This window comes from Anas acuta, chromosome 3, assembly GCF_963932015.1.
Source record: "Anas acuta chromosome 3, bAnaAcu1.1, whole genome shotgun sequence".
In the NCBI taxonomy this organism is placed as follows: domain Eukaryota; kingdom Metazoa; phylum Chordata; class Aves; order Anseriformes; family Anatidae; genus Anas; species Anas acuta.
In genome coordinates, this window is record NC_088981.1 from 1,113,683 (window position 1) to 1,138,637 (window position 24,955).

General features: G+C 48.7%; 1 protein-coding gene and 2 long non-coding RNA genes across 3 annotated transcripts in view; 2 read left to right on the forward strand and 1 right to left on the reverse strand.

Moving 5' to 3' along the window:
* The first annotated feature begins 5,333 nt into the window (after positions 1 to 5,333).
* Positions 5,334 to 10,915, forward strand: LOC137853149 (uncharacterized). The gene is made up of 2 exons (XR_011094281.1): positions 5,334 to 5,779; positions 9,911 to 10,915. It is a non-coding gene; the product is annotated as an uncharacterized lncRNA (long non-coding RNA).
* Positions 10,916 to 13,089: 2,174 nt separating this feature from the next.
* On the reverse strand, positions 13,090 to 19,584 carry LOC137853148 (uncharacterized). The gene is made up of 2 exons (XR_011094280.1): positions 18,601 to 19,584; positions 13,090 to 14,856 (listed from the first exon to the last, which is right to left on the reverse strand). It is a non-coding gene; the product is annotated as an uncharacterized lncRNA (long non-coding RNA).
* KIZ (kizuna centrosomal protein) overlaps positions 17,757 to 24,955 on the forward strand; it is a 58,227-nt gene continuing 51,028 nt past the window's right edge. The window contains exon 1 of the mRNA XM_068675165.1: positions 17,757 to 18,052. The gene's annotated coding sequence lies outside the window, so the exon portion shown is untranslated. The remainder of the gene's footprint in view (positions 18,053 to 24,955) is intronic.

Genomic DNA, 24,955 nt, shown 5'->3' on the forward strand with positions numbered 1-24,955 from the left:
AATTAGTCGGTGCATATATTACGTGCCGCGAGCACCCCAGGGGCCTCCTGTTTGCAAGGCTTTGGTTTGCAACCCCATGCCTCTCAATAAAGCGTTCATCCCTAGGTGATTATGTTCCAGTAAAAGGAGTTTTTAACTGAATTACAAATTTTCTTTTCTAATTCTTTTGTAGGCAGAATTGGGGTCCCTCACTTTTTTCTTTTCTTTCTCTCTCTCTCTTTTTTTTTTTTTTTTCTGACAGTGCAGGGAGCAAAGCCACTTCCCTCCCCCTTCAGCTAATAATTAATTTTCAGCTTTTCAGGGTGCTTCAAGACCCTGCATTGTTTGCTTTAATTAGGAGCAGTAGTTAAGGAACTATTTTTGAAACCCCTCCCCAGTTTTGAACTATTTTAGCTGGCGTTTCTTTACTGGGGGAAGGAAAGGGAGATGGGGGGGCGGGGGGGGAGCAAGCAGGAAATTGGACTGTATCAGCACATAACATTTGCATCAAAATAATACAGCCAGCAACAGAAAATCACAATCACATCACTTAGAAGGAAGGAACAGAATACAAATTAAAGGAATAATGTAAATTTTTTGCCATTAAGCTTCAATGACCATTTGAAATGGTGCAAGGCACAAAGGTTTTGATGAGCATCATCCAGTTTGATTATTCATACTTGTGCTTCTGCTTGAATTAAAGTAGGAGTGCTAGAGCCTGTTAAAGCAAAATATTTGAATTGGTAGTGAACTCTCACCTTTACTTGCATCCATTTACTTTTCAAATGAATACCAGATAAGTTAGTGCATTTTATAATCGGCCTGTTTTCCAGCGAGTGCTGTCATTACATACCAATTTCTTTTAGAAGTGCTTCCTAAGAAACATTAAATACTCACAAACAAGGCTCTGTCCGTCACCAGCAGCAATCCGTGAGCAGACCCAGGGCTTCGTGCCCTCCCCGCCTGCCGCGTGCTCACCCGCCTCGTTAAGCCCAGCTCATTACCAGCCCAGCCATGCGGAGCTGCCCCGTGAGTGCCCGGACACTGCTAGCATGGCTGGACCCTGCCTGCCCCTGTGGTTCATGGGGGCTTGAGTCCTTCCCATATGAAAAGTAGTTTTTACTTTTTTCGTTTTTCTTTTTTTTTTTAGCCAATATCACCACCAGGACCCCAGCCTGAGGAGGGGATGTCTGAGGGAGCCGACCTTTGAGTGTAATCTCCTGCTTTGCAGCATCACCAATGTTACCCTGCTCTGGTGCATGCCATGAAGGGATGGAGATTGCTTCCAGAGGGGAAAAGTGGTGGGGAAGGACAGCACTTGGCACAGCTCTCGGGTGCTGGGTTGCAAATAATGGTCACTGCATAGAAAAAAAACAAGGAGAGCCAAGGCAAGACTAAAAGAGGTGGCGAGATCTGTCCCAGGACACCTCAACAAGGACCTGATGCCAATCGGCCTGAAAATGCTGGCGATTTTGCCGTTTGCAGAAGTGAGAGCAAAACTGGCCAGATATTTGCTAATTGTGAAGTAAGAAGACACAACAAGGTTTTAAAACTGAGCCTTTTATAAAGTAAACATATTTTAAGATAACTCAGTCTTCCTTTAAGAAAAAAAAAAAAAAAAAAGAAAATCAGAGGTGAGATTTCAGGTTGCTCACATGCAAATACTGGCTTTGGATAATGAAGACGAAAGTGTCCTGGAAGTTCAGTTTTACGTGTGTGGGTGTGCGCAACAAGGGCTAAAAGATTGTGCCAATGTACCAGCAGTGTAACTCAGCCCTCAGTGAAAAGTTTGAGAGGCAGCCCCAGACAGGTGATTCATTTCGCTTTCTCAGTGCATTCAGGGAGTATGCACACCTCCAAAAAGACCTTTGGCACTTATTGTTCCTGCTCATTGTTTTCCATGTACACCGTGAATCTGAAGCCTCTGGTGGAAACCAGAACACAGCCTTTTGGCTTACTTGGGCCCCATGTCACCTTGGCTCCCTGCAGCTGTGGGGGTGCTTTACCCTGTCTCACTAAGTCATTCTGTAAAATCGAGGGGGAAAAATCAATGCAACTACACAGGGAAAACAAACAAACCTCCGTTTGGGCAATTTTAAAGCAGTCCATCACAAGCTAAGGAAGGCCAGGTTATTTAAATGGCAGAGGATGCTGAATGAATGCATGCCTTTGTCTCTGCTGTTTCTTCCAGGGTGATCGGGATTAAAACTGTGCTGCCAGGGTTAATTTTGAGCTGCTTCCCTTTTAAAAATGTTGTTCTCCTCTCCTCTCCTCTCCTCTCCTCTCCTCTCCTCTCCTCTCCTCTCCTCTCCTCTCCTCTCCTCTCCTCTCCTCTCCTCTCCTCTCCTCTCCTCTCCTCTCCTCTCCTCTCCTCTCCTCTCCTCTCCTCTCCTCTCCTCTCCTCTCCTCTCCTCTCCTCTCCTCTCCTCTCCAAGAAAAACAAACCAAAAGGCAGCGGTGAAGGAGTGAACACCTGCATCTCCCAGTCCGGAGACCAGGCCTGGTGACCTCTCGCAGCCCCACCAGTCCTGATGATGCTGTGCTGAGGCTCTGGGTGCTGTGAGATGCTGAGCCTGCCCACAGTACCCAGCAGGTCCCTGTGGATGGGAAAGCAGGGCAAGACGGGAAAATCTTTGGGATGGCACGGCCGTGGGAAGGAGCTCACTTACCCTCACCACCCATGTGCATGTGGAGCTGGGGAAAGCCCAGGGATCTCTCCCTTGGGGCATGCTGCTCTGCTTTATTCATCTCTACACACTTTGTTTTATTCTCCCCTCCCTGTTTCTTCAGCTGCTTCTTCCCTTCCCAGCACATAAAAGCCCTGCTCTCTTTTTAGGGTCATCCTTGTCATCCAGAAGCGAAGTCCCCCAGGTTGCCTGCTGCGTGTGTGTGGGCAATCACAAATTTGTGGTGATGCTGAGGCCCTGGAGGGAGAAAGGGGAGCACATTTCTGCCACAAACCACTGCTTTCAGGGATCATTCCACTCGAGTGGCTAAGAAGAAAACTGCGCTGATAGAAACTATTTTATAATAGTTGAGAACTTTATAACAATGCAGTACCAGCTGAGCTGATTTATTCTAATATGCCAGCATGGGGAATTGTTATTCACCAAAGCAGAAAATGGAGCTGGCTTTTCAAAGTGTTTAAAATCAAGCAGCTCTGAAGTCACCATCCGATTATTTATGTAATCTTTTGGTGGCCAGGCAATCACATTTCATTATGGGCAGTGCTACTCTGCAAATCAAATATTGCGTATTACCAAAACAACGCTGCGCCCCTGCTGGCACGGTGTGGATGCTCAGCGCTTCACATCCTGTGGCTGCTCCCGAAGGCACAGTGTCCTCTCTCTTGCATGGGGGGTGACAGCATTGGTGGCATCAGGGCCAGCGTGAGGATGTCATCTGATGCAGGAGGGTGGGAAGGTGATGCCTCCTCTTCTGCCCCACCAGCCGCATTAAAGTTTAACCCCACTTATCAGCTGCCTGCCAGGAAGCACCGGCTGATGGCTGTAAAGGTGCTGGTGCTCAGCAGGGAGACTGAGAGTGATGGGAGGGTGAGCAGGGAGAGGTGTAAGCATGGGTAGCCTGTCTGGCAGTGAGAAGAATGCCATATGCTATGGATTTGCTCAGAAATTAGGCACATCTGCCCAGGCTTGCTCTGGGAAGGAGGATGCGAAGGGCTGTTTGACGAGGAGGGCTGGCAGCACTACCAGGGTGAGAGACGGGGTGGCCATGGGTGACAGTGGCCACTGGGCAGGGCTGTCTGTCTTCTGCTCCGTGCCACCAAGGAACCATGCAGGGGAGGAGCTGCAGCCCCACACACAGGGGCCGGAGGTCAGCACCCTGCTCATGTATCCGTGCCTGTGTGCTCAGGCAGCTGCTGCACACACGCACCCATGCCCTCGCCCTTCCAGTGCCATCGGTGTGTGGCAGGTGTGCATACAGCCCAATGCTGCTGGCATGCTAGGGAACACCACGTGCAACTTGTGAGCATGTGTGTTTTTTCTCAGACTTTTCACCCCAGTGGAGGTACAAGAGAGGGCAGCAAACACAAAGGCGCCAGCAAAAAGGAGATGCTCTGCTAAGAGAGGGGCAGAGCTGGGGCAGCTCCTGCCTGCAGAGCAATTTTCTGGGAGGCACTTTTAGTGCTCACCTCTGTTAGGTGCCACATTGGGCATCCCCAGGGATGAGGGATGCCCAGGGCCCACCGCAGCCCCCTCTCCCCTGAGCCACAGGTGCTGCCCAGCCTGGAGCAGGCTGGGACATGGGGAGCATGGGCAGAGAAAACCTCTCAAATGCACAGAGGGGCCAGCTGCAGGCAGCACAAGAGGAGGTGGCAGCAGTGACCAGCCACTGGTTCAGAGCAGCTTTATTTCCCCGAAGCAGAACTGAGGGGGGAGAAGTGATCCAGAGCCTGAGTGACTTCTCCATCTCTTGCCCCAGTTATCTTGAAGGGAAAGGACAGGATTTACAAGCAAGCCTGAGTATTGTGCTGATCTTGCTACCAAAAAAAAAAAAAAAAAAAAAAAAAAAAAAAAAAAAAACAGGTGAGAAATGCTGTCAGGGAGAGAAAAGAGGGCTGATGAGTGCACTGCTGCAGGCTGAGGGGTATCAGCAGGGAGCCCTGGGAGCACTGCTGGCAGCGTTTCAGGTTTGCCGTGGGGTGTTCTGGTGCCTGATCGCCCCAAAGTGCTCCCTGCCCAGGCTGGGTGTAATCCTGGGTCCTCACCACAGCTCATCTGGTAGGTGCCATTCTGCGGAACAATGTTTTTCAGTTACTGGACACCAGCTCACCCGCACGCTCAGCAGCTGTCATTGCACAGGCTTTGTCATTCCGCTTTCCTCAGGGTACCTCGTATGGCTGAAGTTGGTTTCTGCGATAAATGGGCTGGGTTCAAAACTATGACTTCTCTGAACTTACTAACCTTACACGAAGGGGAAGGATTCCAAGAGCAATGGATAAAATTCAATTAACTGAGATGACAGAAAATAATCTACTAAGCGAATACATCAGGCAATTGGGGGCTTTCATACCTTTCAAAAAGGAAATAACCTATTTCTTTCCTTGTTATCTAATGACACAGGAGTTTATTTCTCTAGAAGCAGTTACAAATCTACCTAATGGGGCCTAAACACTGTTGCCAGGCAATTAGGGTTTTTATTGTGTGGCTAATTCTTTCATTTCCGTAGCTGGTGATTGTCATTACCAAACGCCACGGCTTGCAAGCTGCTCCCTCGTCAGAGAGCCTGTGTTTGCCTGTGCACGCACATCTGTCTGTCTGCATGTCTGCATGTAGGCACACACACTCGTGTGTTTGTATACATATACGTGTCCGTGGTGTACTGGGAGCAGGCTCTGGCTGAAGCATTGCTATTCAGCCTTTCAAGGGGAGCTGTTCCAGCTGCAAACGGGCGTTTTGCTGCCGAAATGCTCCCCCCTGAAGCAGGCAGAGCCCCAGAAAGATAAGGTTTTCAGGGGGGTGCCAGTTAGATGGCAACTCGGTCAGCAAGTGGGTGAAACCATCACAGGGAGCACGGGATGGGTGGCACGGCGCCTGCCAGTGCCTGCTGATCAGCGTGGGATCTGGGCAGCCTCTGCCAGGTGCTCTTAGGAGACCTGGGGGTGTGCAGCTGCGGGGATGGCTGCAGGAAAGATGGTGGAGGAGGCAAACTGGAGGCTGGGGAGCTCCCACTCAGGTGGGAATTCAGCTTCACGGGAGCACCAGCAGGTGTTAACCATGAGGTTATTTAACACTCCTTGACAGGCCGTCTGGGTTTGAGCAGCTGGGCCCCACACAAGGTATGGGAGTAAGTGCTTAGGGTTTTGCTGGGGTGAGTGTGCAGCCCCCAGGAACTGGTGTTGGGAGTGCTGTGGGTTTTGTGACTCTGGCTGTACACTGGTGACAGCAGGGAGCTTGCTTTCCTGGGAGCCAGTGGGCTTAAAAATAATAATCTTGAAACTCTTGGGCCATATTTTTTGCTTGCTGCCTGCGTAGCTGTACAGGACTGTCACCCATGCATGTGTATTTATTTATCTATCTATCTATCTATTTATTTATTTATTTATTTATTGTGTAGGAGAGCTGAGTTTCCCAGGAAGCCCTGTAGTGGCAGCAGGGGATTTGGGGAGAGCCCACAGGTCCCTAGGATGCACCTCAAAGATGTCAGGGAAGAGGAGACAGGGCAGGGAGGGGTTTTTGGAGCTCGGGGCCTGAGCTACTGACAAAGATGATTGGAAATAATCCTCTAAGTTGGTATTAGGGTTGCACCTCCTTTGTAAATCTTTATTTAGGAGAAGTCTCCTTTTCCATGCTGTGGGCTGTAGCAGCTCCTTTAGAAAGTAAATGCATAGGACTGTTAAGTCGGCGGATTATATGGCCATCACCCATGCATACTGAGTCTGCTTAGCCTAAACCTTCCTGAAGCCTTCATTAAAAAATGAGTATCAATGTTCAGTGCGTCTGCAACCTGCCAGCCTGGGCTGCCCACAGGTGGGGCCATTGAGCATCCTTCTGTCTGTCTGTTCCTGAGCACTCAGGGGTGATGGTTGCAGGGGTTCAGGGCCAACCTGCACTTGGCCCCAAAACTGACTGTGGGGTGAAACTATGCCCTGGGGGCCCCAGCTGCCACCAGCTGTCCTGCACAGGCAGGGCAGTGAAGATCAGGTGTGTGCAGCATCCCACAGCTTTCACACAGTGCTTGCAGTTGCATTATCAACTGCAACACTTTAATATGCCCTGGTAAACTAAGAGTGCGCTTAATTTCTTATCAAGCTTTTTTTTTTTTTTTTTTTTTTTTTTTTTTTTAAATCGGGGGACTTTCTTTTTGTGAGAATTCTTGTTTTGTGTTCTTTTGTTGTGTCAGTTTGCTGATAAAAGTACACAGTGGATTGCATTATGCTGTTAATTTTCCTTTTGGTATGCTTGCTACAATGACTTATTTTGTGTCTGATATATTATACAATTTTTGTAAGCTGATTTTAAATACGTTACTGCGCAAACTCTTTTTACAGCCTGTGTGGCTTTTGATTATGAATGAGTGCAGAGATACACGCAGGAGTATTATTTATATAAAATATATAAGCAGGAAGAATCTTCATAAATCACAAAATGCTATTATCCCAGGGGTTCATGACAGCCATATCTTTTTATACGGAAAACCAGAATACATTAAACAACACAGGCATTTGAAAGGGACGTTTCAAAAACTGTACAATTGCTCTATTTATTCAATTTGTTTATCACATAGCATTTAATATCTAAAGTCTGTTTTACAAAAAAATAAATCTTGAAATTAAGATTTAAGTAAAAATTTATTGAGTGAAGCTACCGTATCTGCCTGTGGTGGGGGTATGTTTTATGGTCCGAGGAATATGGAAATAAACAAAGCAAGCCTCAGACGCGCAGGATTTAGCTGGAGCTATCTGAAATAAGTTGTCAGGCAGAGCCCTGTGCCCATGGGGTGTATCCATGCCTGCTGTAGTGCTGGGATGGGGGTCCTGAGTGGAGCATCGCCCCACTGCCACCCTGCATCCCTGGGTCTGGGACAGCAAAACCTGGCTTTGGCTGCACTAATCAATAGCTGGGCCTCCCAGTTTGCTATTGCATTTAATTAAATAAATTTACCTTTTGAAGTCAAATCCATTGCAAGCAATTTAGATTCTGCTGTATTGCAATGTTTTTTGAGGTTACTAGTGCTTTTAACCACTGTCTAAAGTGCATACAGTGTTAATTAGCATATTTAGGATTAAGTAGATTTACCATGCAGTAATCATTCTCTAATTCACTAAGAACTATCTCTGGTGAATAGTGGACATTAATGACAGTTGCAAGAGCTTAGATATTACATAATCACTAATTACATTCTGCACAATTAGCGGAGACTCCTCAATGTGAATCGCTAATGGCTGATTGGTGTCAGGCGCCTGCTCGGCTGCGAAGGGACACAAACTGACTGTGGGGTGGCTCAGCACCCGCGGCCTCACAGGTCCTGGGCTCTGCAGGGCAGTGCCTGGGGATGACGAGCACCCTGCTGCTGCTTGGGTTGCCCAGCTTCTTCACAACTACCTGGGGAAATAAAGATGAGTTTTGTGCGCTACTGTGTTTAGCAGTTCCTTGCTTCTAATAATTTTCTCAGACAAACTAGGAAAGGCTTCATGATAAAATGCAGCATGATAAAACTGACTTATTGAGGGGAAGGATCTCTCTTATTAGTTAAGCAAGACAAAGGCTCAGGCAAGAGTGAGGTGTCCGTTATTCATCACCAGTTTTTAGAAGGGTAAAAAAATCTTCGGATTGAATTGCAAGGATGTTTGGATCAGACCCATAGTCACTTGAAAGTAGAATTCAGCCTCCCGCATTTGTCTGATTAAAATAAGGCTGTATGATTAAATAGTTGTTTCCAATTGCTTTGGAAGAATACCGAACTGGAAAGCAGCATTGGGCCCCTCTCCCTTCAGGTGTTAGGTGTTTTTAAATTAAGATTGCATGTGGTCTTAAAAGGCATTGTCAGAGCAAAAGCAATTTAACAAAAGGCAATGTATCTGGCAACTACTCTTCTGCCTGCCAAGTGCTCTTCTCAGCGAGTGCATTGTAGGGATGGCAGATTACATCTTCTGAATATTTTTGTCCGTTGCTTGGTTCATTTTCATAATAATAACTTGCATCCTTCTCTATCCTTTCATGTTGAAGGGTTGCAAACTATTACACAAACAGACCCGCTCCTGAAATGCTGCCACCTCTGAGGGAAAAGACAGCAGCTTTCGATGGTGGGCAAAGATGCCAGGGGACTGGGAAGCAGCAGAGCTGATGAGAGGGATGCAGGGGGCATCCAGTGCCTTGGCTGTGTGCGGTGTCACCTATGGAGCACAGTTATTAAGATTTAAGGCAGAGACCTGCTGCCTTCCTGGCATGTCCCTGAACCCTTTTTTTTTTTTCTCCCACTCACTTGTCAGCACCATGTGCTGCTGGTGGAGAAACCTGCAAAGGGGGCGAGCGGTCAGCAGATTCTGGGGTGCTGCCTGGGCTTTACAGCAGGAAAATAAATAAAATAAAAAATCCAAAGCATAAGTAGACCCCATCTTTCATTCTGTGTGTGAGCTGTGCTGGGTCAGTGGGAATGCAGACTGGCATTGCAGTGGTGTCCAAGCCGCACCTCCCCACGCCAGCCAGAAATAGCTCTGAAAGAGCCTCTGTTCATAGTCTTTTTAGAAATATATACATATTGTTTCTCTGGCTTCAGAATGGCTAGCTGCTTATTTGGGATAATGTGTGTCACTGCTCACATGCCATAGGTAGCTAATTGCTAAATGAGAGCTGTGTTCCTGCTGAGGTGCTGCGGAGCCCCCCGAGCACACTGGGCTCTGTGCTGCCACCCCAGCCCAGTGCAGCAAGGTGGGTTTGTGAGGCCCTGAAGCACCTCACAGTGCTCCTCACCTGAATTTCTAGCCACTTGTCCTGGAGTCTGAAAACAGTGGCCCTGAAGCGTCTTGCCTAGAAGCCCTGGCGTTAGCCTGCTGGGGGCTGTGATGCTCAGCGGGCAGGCACTAATCCCTCCCCAGCCAGCAGCTGCGGAGGCCCAGCTGCTGGAAAATGACTTTGGGAGTGCTGGGTTTAGCACTGGGCCCTTCGAAAGCCTGCTTTCTGCGTGGCTGGCGTGTTTTCCCCTCTGTCCGCTGCCTTCTGCCCCGCGTGGTGTGCGGATCTGGGCACGGGGCAGCATTTACATAAGTGAGGCTGGTGAAAGCAGGTGCTATTCCTTACATTAGCAGCAGAACATTTAAATCTTAATGACCGGCATTGTTATCTAAAAGACAGTGTTTTTCCTGCTGAGAAACTGCATTAGATTGAAGAAACAGAGCTCATTTCCATTCACTCAGCAGTCTCTCTAGAAATGACATGCAGTGCTTGAAACTGTTTATTTCCAAATTCAGGCCTCCTCCGCATCAGTCATCAGCTTCAATTACCAGTTTTCCGGAGCCGAGCCATCAGGCAGTCTGACACGAGGGTCCAACCTAATTCCCACCTTCTCCAAAGTCAAGAGCATAATGTGCAGATGAAAAGGTGGAAAATAGCCTGGACTTCATTAGCATGCAGCGCCCGGCTGTTCATTTGCTTGCTGCGAATGGAAGTTCTGACACTCGGCGCCTTCTGCAATATGAGAAAAGTCCTCTTCAGAGTATGTGATGTCCTTACCCGCGAGGAAAGGTCATCAAAAAGGCAGGCTCTGACCTCGCTCCCTGCTCTTCATGACTAGTTTATTGATTCCAGGAACACCTCATTACATGCTGGATCAACATATTATTGCCATGTTCAGCGACTGAATTGTTTACAAGTGTCTTTATAACCAGCAAAAGCCTTCCGGATGATGCATGACTACACTCATTTGGATGTGACCTGCCAATTATGTGTTATCCGATATGTTGCTGTGTGTCTTGATCCCTGACCAGGCCCGCTGCCCTGCATCAGCGCAGTCCCATTTACTACTTCTTTCTAACCGCTCTTTGGGAAAGTGTCCATTAGCCTGTCAGTGTGTAAATTTTTTTTTTTTTACCTCTGCTACAGGAAATCTGAGCGTTATTGCTCTGTCATTTGCTATGCATGAGGTTCATAATCAGTTGGGGGAAGAATTTTTTTATGGCATTGTCTGATAACCTACACGATTTGCAGTCAGCGTGCATGGTGGGGAGTATGGCTGGCTCCAAGCTGCACGCAGCCCTGCCGGAGAGACCTGTCATATTTTATTCAGGCACGAACACTGCCAGGCCAGTGATTTATTCACAGGAGGGAAGGCAGAAGCAAATGCCCCCTCCTTCCCAGCCTCTCTCTTCCCTGGCTCTAAAGGTTCAATAACTTACCACCTAGTGCATGTATTTTTCTCTTCTACATATTTTTCTGTGGTTTGCATTATCATTTGCCAAATATATTGTGATACATTATTTATCTGTGGTCTTCAGCTGGGTGACTTTGTGTAGTTCACGCACACACTGACACAAGAATTTCAAAAACAAATCACAGGGCATGACTAGTCTTTTAATCGCTCATTACAGACACTTCTATAGCTCAATCTAAAAAAAAAAAAAAAAGTGGAAAAGCAACTCGATCAGAAAGTCCATAAAGAGAGATTGCTCCAAAAAGAGCCACTGAGAAAGCTGCTTAAATGACTCCATTTGCTGCTCCCCACCTTTAGTGATGATTCTTCTGATGGCGCCTGGAGGGTGCAGAGCCAGTCAGAGACATAGGGGAAGGAGGTGGGGGTCCTGAACTGTGCTGGCCCTTAGGGTCACCTCTGCTTTGAGGCTCCAAGGGAGAAATGTGGCTCCAGGGATGTGCCTGGGTGGTGCTGGAGGAAAGGCCGGGGCACCAGATACCAGCCATTTCTGACCACTGGAGATGTTTTCTCTTGGTGCTGGATTTCCATGTGCAGCCAGGAGTGAATGCAGTGGGACTGGTGTGTGTGGGAGCAGCCAGTAGCACAGCCCCAGGGGTTGTGGGGAGGGATGTGAGTGGAGCACCCTGAGATCTGGGGGTGTCTTGCTGTGGGAGAGGTGGAGGGGAGCACCATGAGCCCTGAACATCCGCGATAAGATGCGATGCCCTGGGCTTGGTGAGCACCAGGTGTTATTTGTCATAAGTGTAATTATGTGGGAGGGGAGAGCCCAGCACCCTCCAATAAACTGTCAGTGTTGGTGGGGTGGACTTGGCTGGTGGAGGGTCTCCTGCCCTCCTCTGGTGGGCTGGGTACTCTGCTGGCCCTGCTGAAGAAGGGGTTGCAGAGTCACTGTGAACCTTTGCCAAGGAAGCAATGTGGGCACTACAGCTCTTAGAAAGTGCTTTAACAGCAGTGAGGGGAACATTTAAATCTGTCTCTGTGTGGAGAAGATACTTAAGAGGGAGCTCAGTGCTCTGCAAAGGAGCCGTTGTGTGTTTGTCTGCCTGGGGATGCTCTCCTGAACCAGACCCACATTGACCTTAAATTGGTTGTTCTTTAATCCCATGCCGAATGGATGAGGGAGAGACAATGTGTGCCTGAGGCATCCTGTCCCACCTCTGCAGTAATGATGGGTACTGGTTTAAAACAAAAACAACAAACAAAAATCCACAGAAGCGCATGAAGCTGTTTGCTAGCTTATTTATTTTCTATCTGTGGTTTGCAGATGGCTTTCTGTAGAGCTGTTTCCTATTCGAATTAGCTGTGGGCAGCAGCTGCGATGGGGCATGGCCGAGCAGCAGGGAGAGGCTGGTTTGTGCTTGGCCACCTCACCCAGGGAGACCTGGGGTGCCTGCGGCAAGGGGGGACCCCGCGCGGGGCAGGTGGCGCCTCCGCAGGGCTTTGTGGCCTGGCTGGAATGCGACACAATCTGTGCACGTGTAGCGCTGCCTGCTCAGAGCTCTGCAAACATTAATTAAGTTGCCTAACACCCGCTGGCAAGTGTTGGTGCTGAAATCCTCTCCCTGTGGTTAAGTTCAGGGACCAAAGGGGCTTAAGAGCTTCAAGGGTGAGCTGATGGGAGCAAGGAGGCAGGGTCTCGAGTGCCCTGCCTCGTTGTATCTTCCTGCTTTTAAAAAGCACCATGCCAGGCCTGGGCTCCCTTGGAGCTGCCCCTGCTGCCAGAGGCGTGGGGCAGGCAGGGGTGTCCCGGGGCAGGCTCTGTTCGGGGCTGGGTCCTGGCGGGGACCTGGGCTGCTGCTGCCCAGAGGCATTGGGGGTGACCAGCAGCTGTGTTATCATTGCCTGCAGTGGCAAACCAAGGGGTTTGTGCTTTCAGAGGCGCTGGGGCTGCTCATGCAGGGCACAGATGGAAAGCAGGGCACAGCTGGAGCTGGGGACGTGCCTGCACGCACCACATCCCCCTTGACCATGTGGGAGCAGCACCTGGTGGGTTTGGGCAGGCAGCGTGTGGGTGAAGCCCAGGGGCACTGTGCGGAGGTGACGGGGGAGGTGGGAGCAGCAGAGCCGGGTGGGGGGTGTGAGTCCCTGGCTGCAGGCGGGGCCAGGAATGCTCTTCTTCCTCACAACAGCCCAAAGTGTTCAGAGTTTGGGGTTTAGCCAGGCCCGCCTTAACAAGGGGTCATTTAGTTTCCCAAAGAAAAAATGGGGGTTGCATTCGGGTGCAAAACTGACGTGTTTTTATTAGAAACGGAGCAAAATATAATCTCGGGTCAGAGCAGCACCAGGCTCTGGAGATAGCACAGCGGATTGATCTGCATCTGAATTTTGGAAAGGAGAGAGAAAAGAGCCCATTTACCTGCAAATCCCTGGGCCTTTGCAGCCCCGAAGCTGCAGGTGTTGGATATGCAGGGCTCTGGTTCCCCATTGTGAGCTCTGGGTTTTATGCTGGTGTGACTGCTGAATCCCGTGTTACAATCGGGTAATGCCATGCCCCAGCGAGGGCTGTCAGTGGCAGGAATTGAGTCTGCAACCTCTGAATCTTAATGGAGGGTCTCTGTGGCCAGTGCCGGGCGCTGCCCCTCAGTGGCATCCCAGCTTGCAGCCCCCTCCCGATGGCCAGGCCAGCGCTGCCTCGCGTCGCGTCGCCTCTGCTGGGTGAGCCTGCAGGGCTTTATTGAGTCCCAGGCACTCATCCCCATTTGGCACTTGATCCTTGTGTTTCCATTGATGTCATTATTCCTGGATTCCTATTCATCGCGTAAATTTTCTCTTTAGAAGGGAGAGAAAAACCAACTAATCTTCATGACGGCAAACACAAAACTTGCATGACTATAGAGGAGCATTAACCTTCCCTTTACCCTGGAGAACTTCATAATCTTTTAAAAACCACCTTTTTATTAATTTGGAGTGATGCTTAGCGCCTGGTGGTAGTGAGTGGCAGCGATATCGCTAGTGGACCCTTGGCAAATTTTGGTGTGGTTTTGCAGCTGCTTGGCACTGCAGACACATGGTTGAACCAGCCCTGGTGCAGCCCAGGGTGTAAGCTGGGGGCGTGCAGGAGGTGCCGGGGGTGTGGAGGGCCTCCACCTGCATTGTGTTTCTGTGCTGCACCTGTGGCAGGCTCTGGAGAGGCGAGTCGGTGTGCAGCCCTCCCAAGGAATTTGCACATGGGGACTCGGCACGGACTCCTGTGGGGTCAGGCTGGGGGCAGCTCCACACCTCAGCACACATTACCCCTGCTAGCCCCAGCTCCCAGCCTGCCGAAGCAAGCCAAGGATCCTCGCTTTGTGCCTGGCTCCTGGAAGACAGGGGTGATGCTGCCAGGCCAGGTTTGTAAAAAAGTGGCTGTGCCTTGAAACTGCAGTGTCAGGACGCCCCATGGCACTGCCCCTCGCCACAGCCCCCGTTAGCAGAGGCATGTTGGATTTATTACAGCGTTCAGGGTACAAATTTAATTTTCCTTCTCATTGCACTCCAACAGAGTAATTGGACATACAGCCCAGGACTGGGACAAGGGCAGTTATTTGTCTGGCAAACACAATTAGACGGGAGCTCTGAGAGGCAGTTTGGGAACTGCATCTCCCGGCCACATCTCACTCTGCCACGAGCCACCTGTGCCTGCAGCATGTTTTGGAAACGGGCTTTCTGCAGGCAAGCTTGGCTGGTGCGTGGGGCACAGTTCTTGCCGAAACCAAAGCTGGGGGATTTGGAGGATTTGGGGGCAGCAAGCACCCAGCTGTTGTTGCTGTTGTCCGCTGAGCAGGTCTCGGTGTGGAGCTGGGCATTCGCAGCTCTGCGCTGAGGAATGTTTGCCAGTATGTACGGATCGATGCTGCATACCCTCATTAAAGTGCGAGGACATCGAGCCTAGCGCTTCTTATCGAGACTACTCAAAACTTCGATGTAGTTTTCAATTGCTTCAAGCGCTTTTGCTGCAAGTGTTACATTAAGCAGAGAAAGGAATGGTTCTGTACATTCAATTTAGACCTGTGAATACAAGAGATGGAACAGCAATTTGAAATACAGCGTGGCTGCCTTGCTGGGAAGCCAATTTCTTTAAAAGACCAACCGTGTGGTGGGGACGGATCCTGCAGCAGTGCTAGCACCTGCCTCTGAGCTGGGGGCTCCTCACACTGAAAATGAAGGTGGCGTATTGCCACACACTGGAACAAATTAGCCCTTCCATTCATCTTCATTATCCACACAGTTTCACTGGATCTGAGCTCACTACAAGTGGATTCCCAATATCTATGTAAATCTCTCTCTTTCTACACGTATCCATTCACACTTATTAATACCTATCAGAAGCAACGCTAAAAACACAAGCCATGCAGAAGAGGAAATTAGCAAAGACCATCCGTGTCTGCGCAAGGTTATCATCCCGATTACACAGCAGAGAGGGGATTGTTGGGGTATTACCCCTATAATTATTGCTGTTGGTTGTATATTAAATGTGTGCATTTAAAAATAAGTCAGGCAAGTCTGGTGCCACTGCCGTGGTGTCAGAAGCTGCAGTGGTTGGCGAATGTGGCGATGGGCTTCCAAACCCGTGCTGGGGGGAGGAAGGAGCTGCTTTGGTTTTACAAGGCTGGATTTCCTCTGGAAAGCAAAGGTACAAGTCAGGCTGCCCTTGCTGAGTTGCAAGAGGGGTTCAGGAGGCTGCTCTCAGCCTCCCTCCCTTTGAAGCTGGGGCAAGGGAAAGTGGGAATTTCCAAAAACAAGCATTGCCCCTTTGCAGCTTGTGCTGCAGGGAAGGAGGCAGCTGAGGAGCATAGATCTGAGCTGCCCTGCAGCCTGAACGATTAACCGCCGTTTGTGTGGGCACCAATGATGCTGCCCATAAAGCCTGACACAGACCCAGCAGGGATGTAAACCTTGAGCCCCAAAGGTGCTGGCAGGGTCCGTGGCCCCGCGGCAGCTCCATGCAAGAGGCGCGTCACCCAGGCTGCAGCTCTGCACATGCAACCCCACTCCTGCAGCCCAGGCAAAAATTGTCTGAAACTGGGGGGGGGAAGAGTTTTTATTAATTACCAGTAATTACTTATTTCGCATACTGTTATTGATGCCTTTTTGTTGCAAGAAGCTGATTATATGTAAAAGATAAGGACGAAAAATGTCCGTCCAGGCATCTAAATCACGGGAGCAAGGCTACAAAGCTCTGACCACACGTAGCAGGCCTTGCCAAGTGTTTCAAAACTGAATAGTCATTGGGTTGGCAGATAATTCAGAAACTATTTGTATGAGCTGTTTATCAAATTATTAACTGCACAGATGTTGTTTGGTTGAAGAGCAGCTGAACCTTCTCTTTGCCAGCCGTGAAGACAAAGGTCTGCAGGAATAATTGGAGATGTGCATGGAATATTAAATTAATTTACTGCTCTTAATTCTTATGCAAATCCTGACCTCTGATAGAGCCTATCAATTACCCTGCACATAGGGAAAAGAAAGGAGAACAGTTTCTTTCTTTTCTCCCCCCCCCTTTTCTTTTTCTTTTTTTTTTCCCTGTTGTTCTTCCTTTTTTTTTTCTTTTTTTTTTTTGTTTCTTTTTTCATTTTGAAAAGGAACTTGGAAAAGGAAATATTCAGGGGAAGAAAAAAAAAAGCCATTTGTGGGAGAAGCAAAGAGCTGGGATTATTTAATTGAGTCTCCTGGTTGCGGCGATGTCCTCGGGGAGTACGGGTGCAGTTTTTAAAATAATGGGGGGAGTCGGGGAAGCCTGGGAATGGAGGCCAGGGCCAGGCCAAAATAGCTCCACATGTGTGTGTCAGGAAGGCATTGGGGGACCGAGGCTCAGCCGTGGTTTGAGGGGGATATGGCCCTGCTCTGGCTAGATTTGGGGGCTGGCTGGAGCTTGGGTCTGCCACGAGAGCAGTCCCGGTGCTTGCCACCACTACCAGGGTCTGGGTTTGGGGTCGGGGTGGGCGCCTTCGCCCCATGAGGGCTTTGCGCCATGGGGAGCGTGGCCGCCTCTGTCGGTAATTAACAGAAAAGAAGAAAGGCAATTTGTTGCTAAGTCTATTGTGAAATCCCAGGTAAAATGAAGTACAATTTAATTGGTCCTCGTTAAAAAGAGCTATTTTTCTAATATGGAGAAAAGGCCTCGTCTTCGGCACTTTTTTTAATTGGGGTTGTGTATGCACTGTTTAAAAAAGACTCCGGTCCTTATTCTTTCATCATATTTTCTAATAAGGATAAATAAATAGGATGAATAATGCGATCGGTCTATCCCTCGACCTCTGAAAGACCTCAGCAGCGAAATGATGTTTCAAGCTCCTTTCGTCACATCCAATATGCGCTGCCTTTCAGCTCTCCGCAGCCCAAACAAAAGCCATACAACAATATCAATTAATCATGCAGCAGGCAAACAAGGAGATTTATTCCACTACAAATAGCCTCACAGAGAGACGCTGAATGGGTTTGATTAGCATGAGAAAAGAGGAGCAAAACTCCACAGTTCAACAGCTAAAGAGCAATTTGATGGGGCTGGGATTGGGAAATTACTTGATTAGCGGCTGGCGGAGCACAACACGCTCAGGAGGCCGCGAGTCGCAGCCCCGCCGCCGCCAGGGGCCGGAGCCCGCGGGGCCGGGCACGGGGCAGGGAAAAAGGGGCCGGGGCCGCCACGGGGAAGCCCCCGCTCGGCTCGCGGGTGGCTCAGCTCCACGGGGAATGAGGCTGAAACCGCTTCTGTTTTCGGAAAATGATAATAAAGCGGCTTCGAGGCTGGAAGAAAACAAACTAAACTAAACTAAAAAATAAATAAAAAGGGGGAAAAAAAAAAAAAAAAAAAAAGGCCAGACCCCAGCACCCTCCTGCCGGCCTGCGCCGGGCTCCGCCAGGTTCCCCCGTGCCGCCGGGCAGAGGCGCCCCCTGGCCGCCCCCCGGCACTCCAAGTCCCAGCCCCCCCCGCCAAGCAGCAGCCGGGGGCGGCCCTGCTGGCCCAAAGGAGTAAACCAAGCATTTAAAAAAACGGGGCAAAAAAAAAAAAAATGAGGAAGGGGCAGCGGGAAGCGGGACAGGACACGGCCGGGCCGGCGGCGGCGCCCCGCAATTTGTTCCAATGGGTGGCTGTTAGCAAGCTGGCAATTTGAGCCGGCTGGGTGTTATTTAGTGCAATATGAAATCAAATGATCCTATTTCCCAAATAACAGCCTCTGTGAGGAGACGCGGACGCCCTGAAAAGGTAATTGTCTCCTGATGACATCCCCACCGCACCGCCGGGCTGGGCGGGCAGGGCCGGGGGGGGGGGGGTCCCGCTCCGCTCCGGTACCGGCCGGGCTGGGGGCTCCGACGGGCTGGGGGGCGGCCTCGGTACCAGCAGCACGATTTCGTCTCCCCACCGCGGCGGGACCCGGAGGGAGCCTTTGGAAAACCCCAATTTGTTGCCGGCGTTGTTCTCGCTGCCCTCTCGGCAGAGCCGTTGCCCGCCACGGCCGAGCACCGAGTCCCCTGCCAGCCCTGACGGGGTGCGCCCCGGGGGCTTTGGGGTTTTGGGCAGCGCTGGGATTGCAGACGGGGACGAGCATCCCCCCCTGCCACCCCCCGGCTGCGGCTCCCGGCCCGGTACCGCTGCCGGGGGGCTGAAGCTGCCAGAAGTAAAGCACCCGAGGGAGAGAACGGGGGAGAGGAAGAGAGAACAAATAATAATAATAATAATAATAATAATAATAATTATAATAAATTTTAAAAAAGGCGAGCACGGAAAGAGGAGGAGAAGCCGGCGGGACCTACCTGGCTCCGCTGCCCGCCCGGATTTTCCTTTTCTTCCCCATCTCGTTGGCGGCAGGCAGCGGCGTGGGGATTGCAGCGGGCGGCTCCGCTGCCCCGGGGCCGAAGGAGAGCCGGAGGTTGGCAGCAAGTCCCGAAACTGCGGGTGGAGGCTGCTTCCTTTGGGTGCTCGCTCGGGGCTGGGGGTCGGTTGCTTGCTTGCTTTTCTTTCTTTTCCTTTTTTTTTTTTTTTTTTTTAATTATTATTTTTTTTTGTTAAATGTATATATATATATAAAGAAAAAGCCTTTGCCTAGCTCAGCCCCTTCTCCTGCTGCCGGTGCCGGGTTCGGCGGGCCTGAGGGAGGCCGCAGGACGCAGCGCCCGAGTCCCGGGGGGGGGCCGCAGCTCCGCGCTGCTGGCACGGCTGCCCGGGGCGCCGCGAGGTTCCCGTGCGGGGAAGGGACGGGGAATTGCAACAGAGCCATCGGGGGTGCCCCCGGCTGCCTGCGCGTCCCCTCCCCTCGGCGCTGCGGGGGGAAGCGGCGCGGCTGTGTGTCCGTACGCCTGCCTGCCTGTCTGTCTGTCTGCCCGGCAGACAACCGCGGAGTCCGCGGTGTTTCCAGCCGGGGAGCGGTTATGGACTTCCCTTGCACTTCTTTTTTTTTTTTGTTTGGTTCCGTGCGTTCTTTTATTAAAAAATTAATTTAAAAAAAAAAAAAAAAAAAGCGCATAATCCCTGTAGGAGAAGAGGTAGCTTTGTGAAAGAGTTGCCTTCCCTTTTAAGTCCGTTTGGGGAAAAAAAAAAAAAAAAAAAGGCAGAAATGTAATCCTAAAATATGCGAGTAGAGGGACTCAGAATAAGCCAGAGGCTGACTTGCATGTGAGCTCTGGGTTCGTTTTTCTGCTAAAACCTGCTGAGCAGGGTATATTTACTGACCGAGAATAAAGGCTTGCTCGTGGAAAAGTTTTTGGACTGCTGCAGTTGCCATTGCTGCTCGGGAGACAAGGACCGGCCTGTCAGTATTTAGCAGGCAAGCCCCAGCCACAGTGGGTGCCGAGAGCCCCACTCAGGTGCCCCAGTTCCCCCTGTCCCTGTCCCATCCTGTCAGGGACAGGCTGCCTCGGGACCACTGGCCTGTGCCCAGTGCTTGCTGTGTGCTTCTAGCAACGGGCGAAGCGCTTGGGACCTCCAGCCTGAAAGTCAGCCCGGCGAGACAGACCCTTGCTATTCATGCATCCTACCTGGTTACCCGATTTACATCAGTGTTTACCCAAAAGTAGAGCTGAAGCCAATTTTAGAGTACTCTCTGAATGCACCGTTGGAATATTCTCCATCTGTTCTCAAGCCTTTTTGAGAGCTCCTGCTTCAGGTTCTTATTTTATATTTGACGTGATTATTTACTGTTGCATATACTAAATGGAGTGCAGAGGGCAGGGCCCAGTGATGCTTAGCTCTGAGCAGACACAATTTAATTAATTTAATAGTCTTATGCTTGTTCTCCTGCTTTTCAAATGAATGAATGGTTTATACACATGGTTGATTTCATTCATCGGCACAATAATCTTCTACATAGGACAGAGGAGAAAATAATAAATCACAGAAAAGCAGCACAGCACTTTGGGACGGGAAGTGAAAAATACTATGTCCTCTTGAAACTAGATTTCAAAGGAAGAAAATAGAGAAACAGCATATAGCTGTCACCTTGAGTGGCATGCAGACTGGCTCTGCTGGAAAGCACACCAGCTTCTCCGGCTGTTCCTAGGGTCAGGATGCCCACTTCCAAGCCTCATGCAGAAGTAAAAATTAAGTGGAGACAGTGACCAAATGGTCACTGGAAATTAGTTCAGAATTAAACATAATTCCAGCTCGACGGAACAGATTTTCCATGAATGCTGCTGTGGCTATTTTGCTGATCTGCTCGCTTTCTGTTTTACAGAGACACTGATGACTCGCAAACAATCCTGCTGAAATAGAAACATCTTTAAGAGGGTTTAAATATTTTGTTTTATGGTAGTGAGGGATCCTCAGGAGGCTCTCTGTTTGTAAACGTGTGTGTAAAGAGGAGCACCTCGCTACCTGTGGCAAGGGCTAGGAACAGCCACAGAATCTGGCTTCCCTCACCCCAAATGCCACTAAACTGCAAGACTCATCCAAGTGCTTCCCTTTGTTTCAAACCCTTGTAGCTTGGAGCACTTGTTGAACCTGATGACAAGTGCATCAAAGTGGCTGACAATTACGAAATAAACAAATATCATTTGAGGCATTTTTGAGCAGAATCCAGTAATACATAGATTAGCTTATTGATGTCGTTATCATGTCGAATATTATTCATACTTCTGATATTTCTGCTGTGCAGTAGCATTCCATGCTCAGTAAAGATCACATTATCTCGCTATGCAAAAGGCTTCATTAATCAAAACAGACAATAGGCCAGACATTCTCCCTTTGAGTCTAGGATTTTGGATCCTCCAGTCTTTTTACCTTGTCTAAATGCCTCGTCCCTGTCAACATGGAAAGCAACTCTACAAAACAGATCACTCTAAAATGCGGTGCTAAAAGGAAAACATCTAACTCAAAAGAATTTCTCAGTTATTTTATATCTTCCTTTTAGCATTTCATGATTTGTGGAGAAAAACTTTCTCAGTATTTCATTCAGTGCATCAGATCAATGCACTCACTTGTTAAAATACTAACAAAAGAGCCCAATGCATCTTTGTCCTGTAGAACAGCGGGTGCAGCATCTGCTAGATCAAGGATTGAGGACCTTGCTAGCTGTGCCTTGGCAGCAACCCCTTGGTGGTGAAGCGCAGCCATCAGGTCACTGCTTCCAGAGGGAGGATCCTGGCAAAAATGTGGCATGGCCCTGCCTTGGCACAAAGGACCAAGCTCTGAAGGAGCAGTGGGATGCTTCCACTTTGCCTGGTTGCCCCATGAATGGGCAGCTACAAACGCCAGCCCGCATGCAAAGGAGGCAGGGAGGTGCTCGGGCACAGGTTGATTCATTTGCAGAGTTTGGAGATGTTGGGTTGCACTTGCCATGGCTGGTGATCTCCATCTGCAGGATTTGACAAGGTTCAGCCCTGGTGGCTGTGGTCATGGTCTGTGCTGTGTGGTCGTGGAGGGTCCAGCCGCAGTCTGTGAGGAGGAGCAGCACAACTAGCTTTGCACCTCTGCTCCTGCAGTGACCCCAGCAAGCATAAAATGGCCTTTCCTGCAGAAATACAGCACAACCCTTTCAGTTGGAGCAATGGAGGTTAAAGTAGTGGTTGCACAGGGTACTCTGCAGCATGAGGCAGGCAGATGATTTAAGATAAGACAGGAGTCAAGCCCTTGGATGGCTTGCTCTGAGTAGCCTAGCTCAAATTCAGCCTCTTGTCTCACATCTCAGAAAACCTAAATCCAGTTCTCGTTTCTCCAGAGACAGGGAAACTCAGTGCCGTCAATCTACTCATTCCTCTTCAGACAACAACAGATATTTAAACAGAGACTAGAAGCTGCTGGTTAATTCATGTCTACATCTTAGAAACTGCGGTGACTTTGAATGATTGGGAAAGCAGAGAGACCTAAAACCTCCCAGAAATCCTCTCCAGACTCATGGCCTTGCAAGAAACAGAGAAGAGTCAGGTCATACATGAGCTCTCCTGGTCTTAGAGCTTCCCATGCTGTGGAGGAGACTCAAAAAGCACTTTGAGATGGCTGCGGACAGGGGGATTTCCCAGCAAGGGGCCTCTAAACTGGTCCCCTTCCCATGGCATGGCGTTTCTCACTCATTAACAACACGGCGGTGTAAACAGTGGTGTGTGCTTGTATCTAAATTCTACAGGATTAATTCTGAATTCACTGACAATGGCATTACTAGAGACTTTTCAATGATTTCAACAGGCTTTGGATAAGGCCCTTACATTCTTAATAAACATTATATGGCTTTAAATGCTGTATTCTTGTTCTTAAGTTTGTATTTAATCATTTATTATCAGTGGCTCCTGTGTTAACAAGTTCTTGCTGGAGAAACTCATTTCACCTGTCCTGTCGACAGCAAACACTGCATTCTTCAGTAAGACAATGTATTTTCTATTTATGCATCAGACACAAGTAATAATAGGTTTCAAGGAACTGTAACATTTAATAAAAGCATTTTATTACATTTAAATTTATTAAAATTTAAACATTAAATTCAACATGTTAATTACTGCTTCCATGCATTGACACTGACAGTCAGAAATGGATCCACGTAACTGCTCTGCTGAGATATGTTCACTGGTGCTATTTGCTCTTTGATTGCTAATGTATTATTAGTGCTCTTCATTTGGGACTTGATTCATTAACAAAAAGACTTATATGGGCATTATGCAAATTTTTGTATGTCTTTTACATAGTTACCAGGGCATGTATTATGAATCTAATTGAAAAAAAAAAAAAAAAAGAAAATGTATTCAGTTATGTCCTGGCTTGTGGGCAAGCTGCAGCTAAATGTACAGCTGCTCTCCAAACCAAATAAGAGCATAGAGGAAAAGCCTCTTTTCAGTATATCACAGCCTGGGCTTCTGCAAATCCCCTCCCGGTGAAATTGCACAACCCCTCCAGACTGCTGTGTTTTGATAGAAATAAAATGGTGGCAGAGAACTGAGATTAATTTTTCAGGCTCTGTTACGTATATCATCTGTGTATATTCTGTATACATCAGTGTTCCGGGATGACCACCCTTTTGTTTTTAACGAATGATTTATCTTAATGCTTTTGAAGTTGTGATTTGGTTTATTCTATTCTAGCAATATCTGCATTCCTCACAGTAAGTGAAAATACACAGAGGGCCCTTAATCTGTAAAGCCTCCTCGCTGTCATTAGAGCAGTCGTGCCGAGGGCCGTGTCTGTTGGGAGGCAGTGTCCCAAGGCACCCTACGGGAGGATGCCAACAACTTCTGGTTGTGCAAGCAGCTTTCTGTCCTTCCCAGACCTAGTGGCATCTCGGACCTCTCTGACCTTCTCCAGCTGGCCCTAAGCCTTTTGCTGGACGAGCTGCCTCTGGAGGGATGTCTCTGGAGGCGTGTACTTATCATCTGTCCCTTGTCTTTTTTTTTTTCATTTTTCCCCTACAAAAATACCCTCTCTTTTACATCCTACTTCCTCGTTTTCTCTCATTCCTTTCTTCTCCTCAAGGTAGGCCACCCCACAGCCAGATGCTCACCACGATGAGGCAAATTCTGCACTTTGCAGGGTACTGTTAAATCTCCAGAGGAAAGCAGGACACCAAAAGCACACATTGTTTCTTCTCTCAATTAAAAACAATGTGTTGAACTGTAAGATTAGTGCACATCAATCCCTTCTTCATTTGAATTGAGAGATACCTTCATTTGGCAGCTATTGAGGAAAAACATAATTTCATTCAAAGTGCATTTAATAAGACAGAACGAGACAGATTTCTTTGACAGTTGTACAGCTCTTATCAGATTACATTAAAATTAAATTAAAACAATCTAAAAGAAGTGTTAAGTACTAAAGGAAGAACACAAACAAAACACTCCTCTTTGTAGGCTTTCAGGGACGGGGTACTGATGTTAGTTATCAGGGATATGAGTAATAAGATTATTCATCAGTCAATTATGAGCCCACCAGTGTCAGCATGAAGGATTTCATCACAGACCTGGCTCTGTAACACCTCAGAGGATTTGAGTGCACCCTGCATCACCAGAGACTAAAGGGACAAGAGGGAAAAATGTGGGAAATACAGTGGAGGGACTGGGCTACGGCTGCTTATTTGCACAGCTGCTCCTGTGTGCTCCTAGGAAATGTTCCTAGAAGTGTGCTCACTGTGAGGAGAGCTGCTTGGTGGATCAGGGGCAGGGGAACCTGCACCCCATGAGTAAGCAGTGGCAGCAGCTCCCCGAGCTGGCACCATTCCCTTCTAGAATTCCCTTCTGCTGTGCAGGCAGTGCCTTGAGACCCCTGCCCCCTGTGTTTGCTTGGTTTCACGATTAAAATATCACCAGTGTTGGCATGGTTCGTGAGATGAATAAACTGTGTAGTCCTACACTCTCTTCCTGAGCTGAGCCATCAGGTGGACATCAGTTTCTTTGAACCGAGACTTGCAAATCTTAAATTGGGTATAAAAATTTTCAGTATGTAAATATAATATGCGTTCATAGTTTCAGCAATATAAGTGTTTGAAAGTTTTGATATTATTTTAGCAAGCACAAATATTTTCAAAAGCAGTTTAGTCTTCCAGAACCAAACCTGGTATGTCACGGGTACAGGCTTAACAAAACCAAATTCTTTGCCTGTTTTGAAAAATAACAAAAATGTAGTGTATGTAAGTGTTTTCTTGTTCAAATGCCAGGTAGCATTTGACAGTTTTCTGCACTGACAATCAGTGATGCA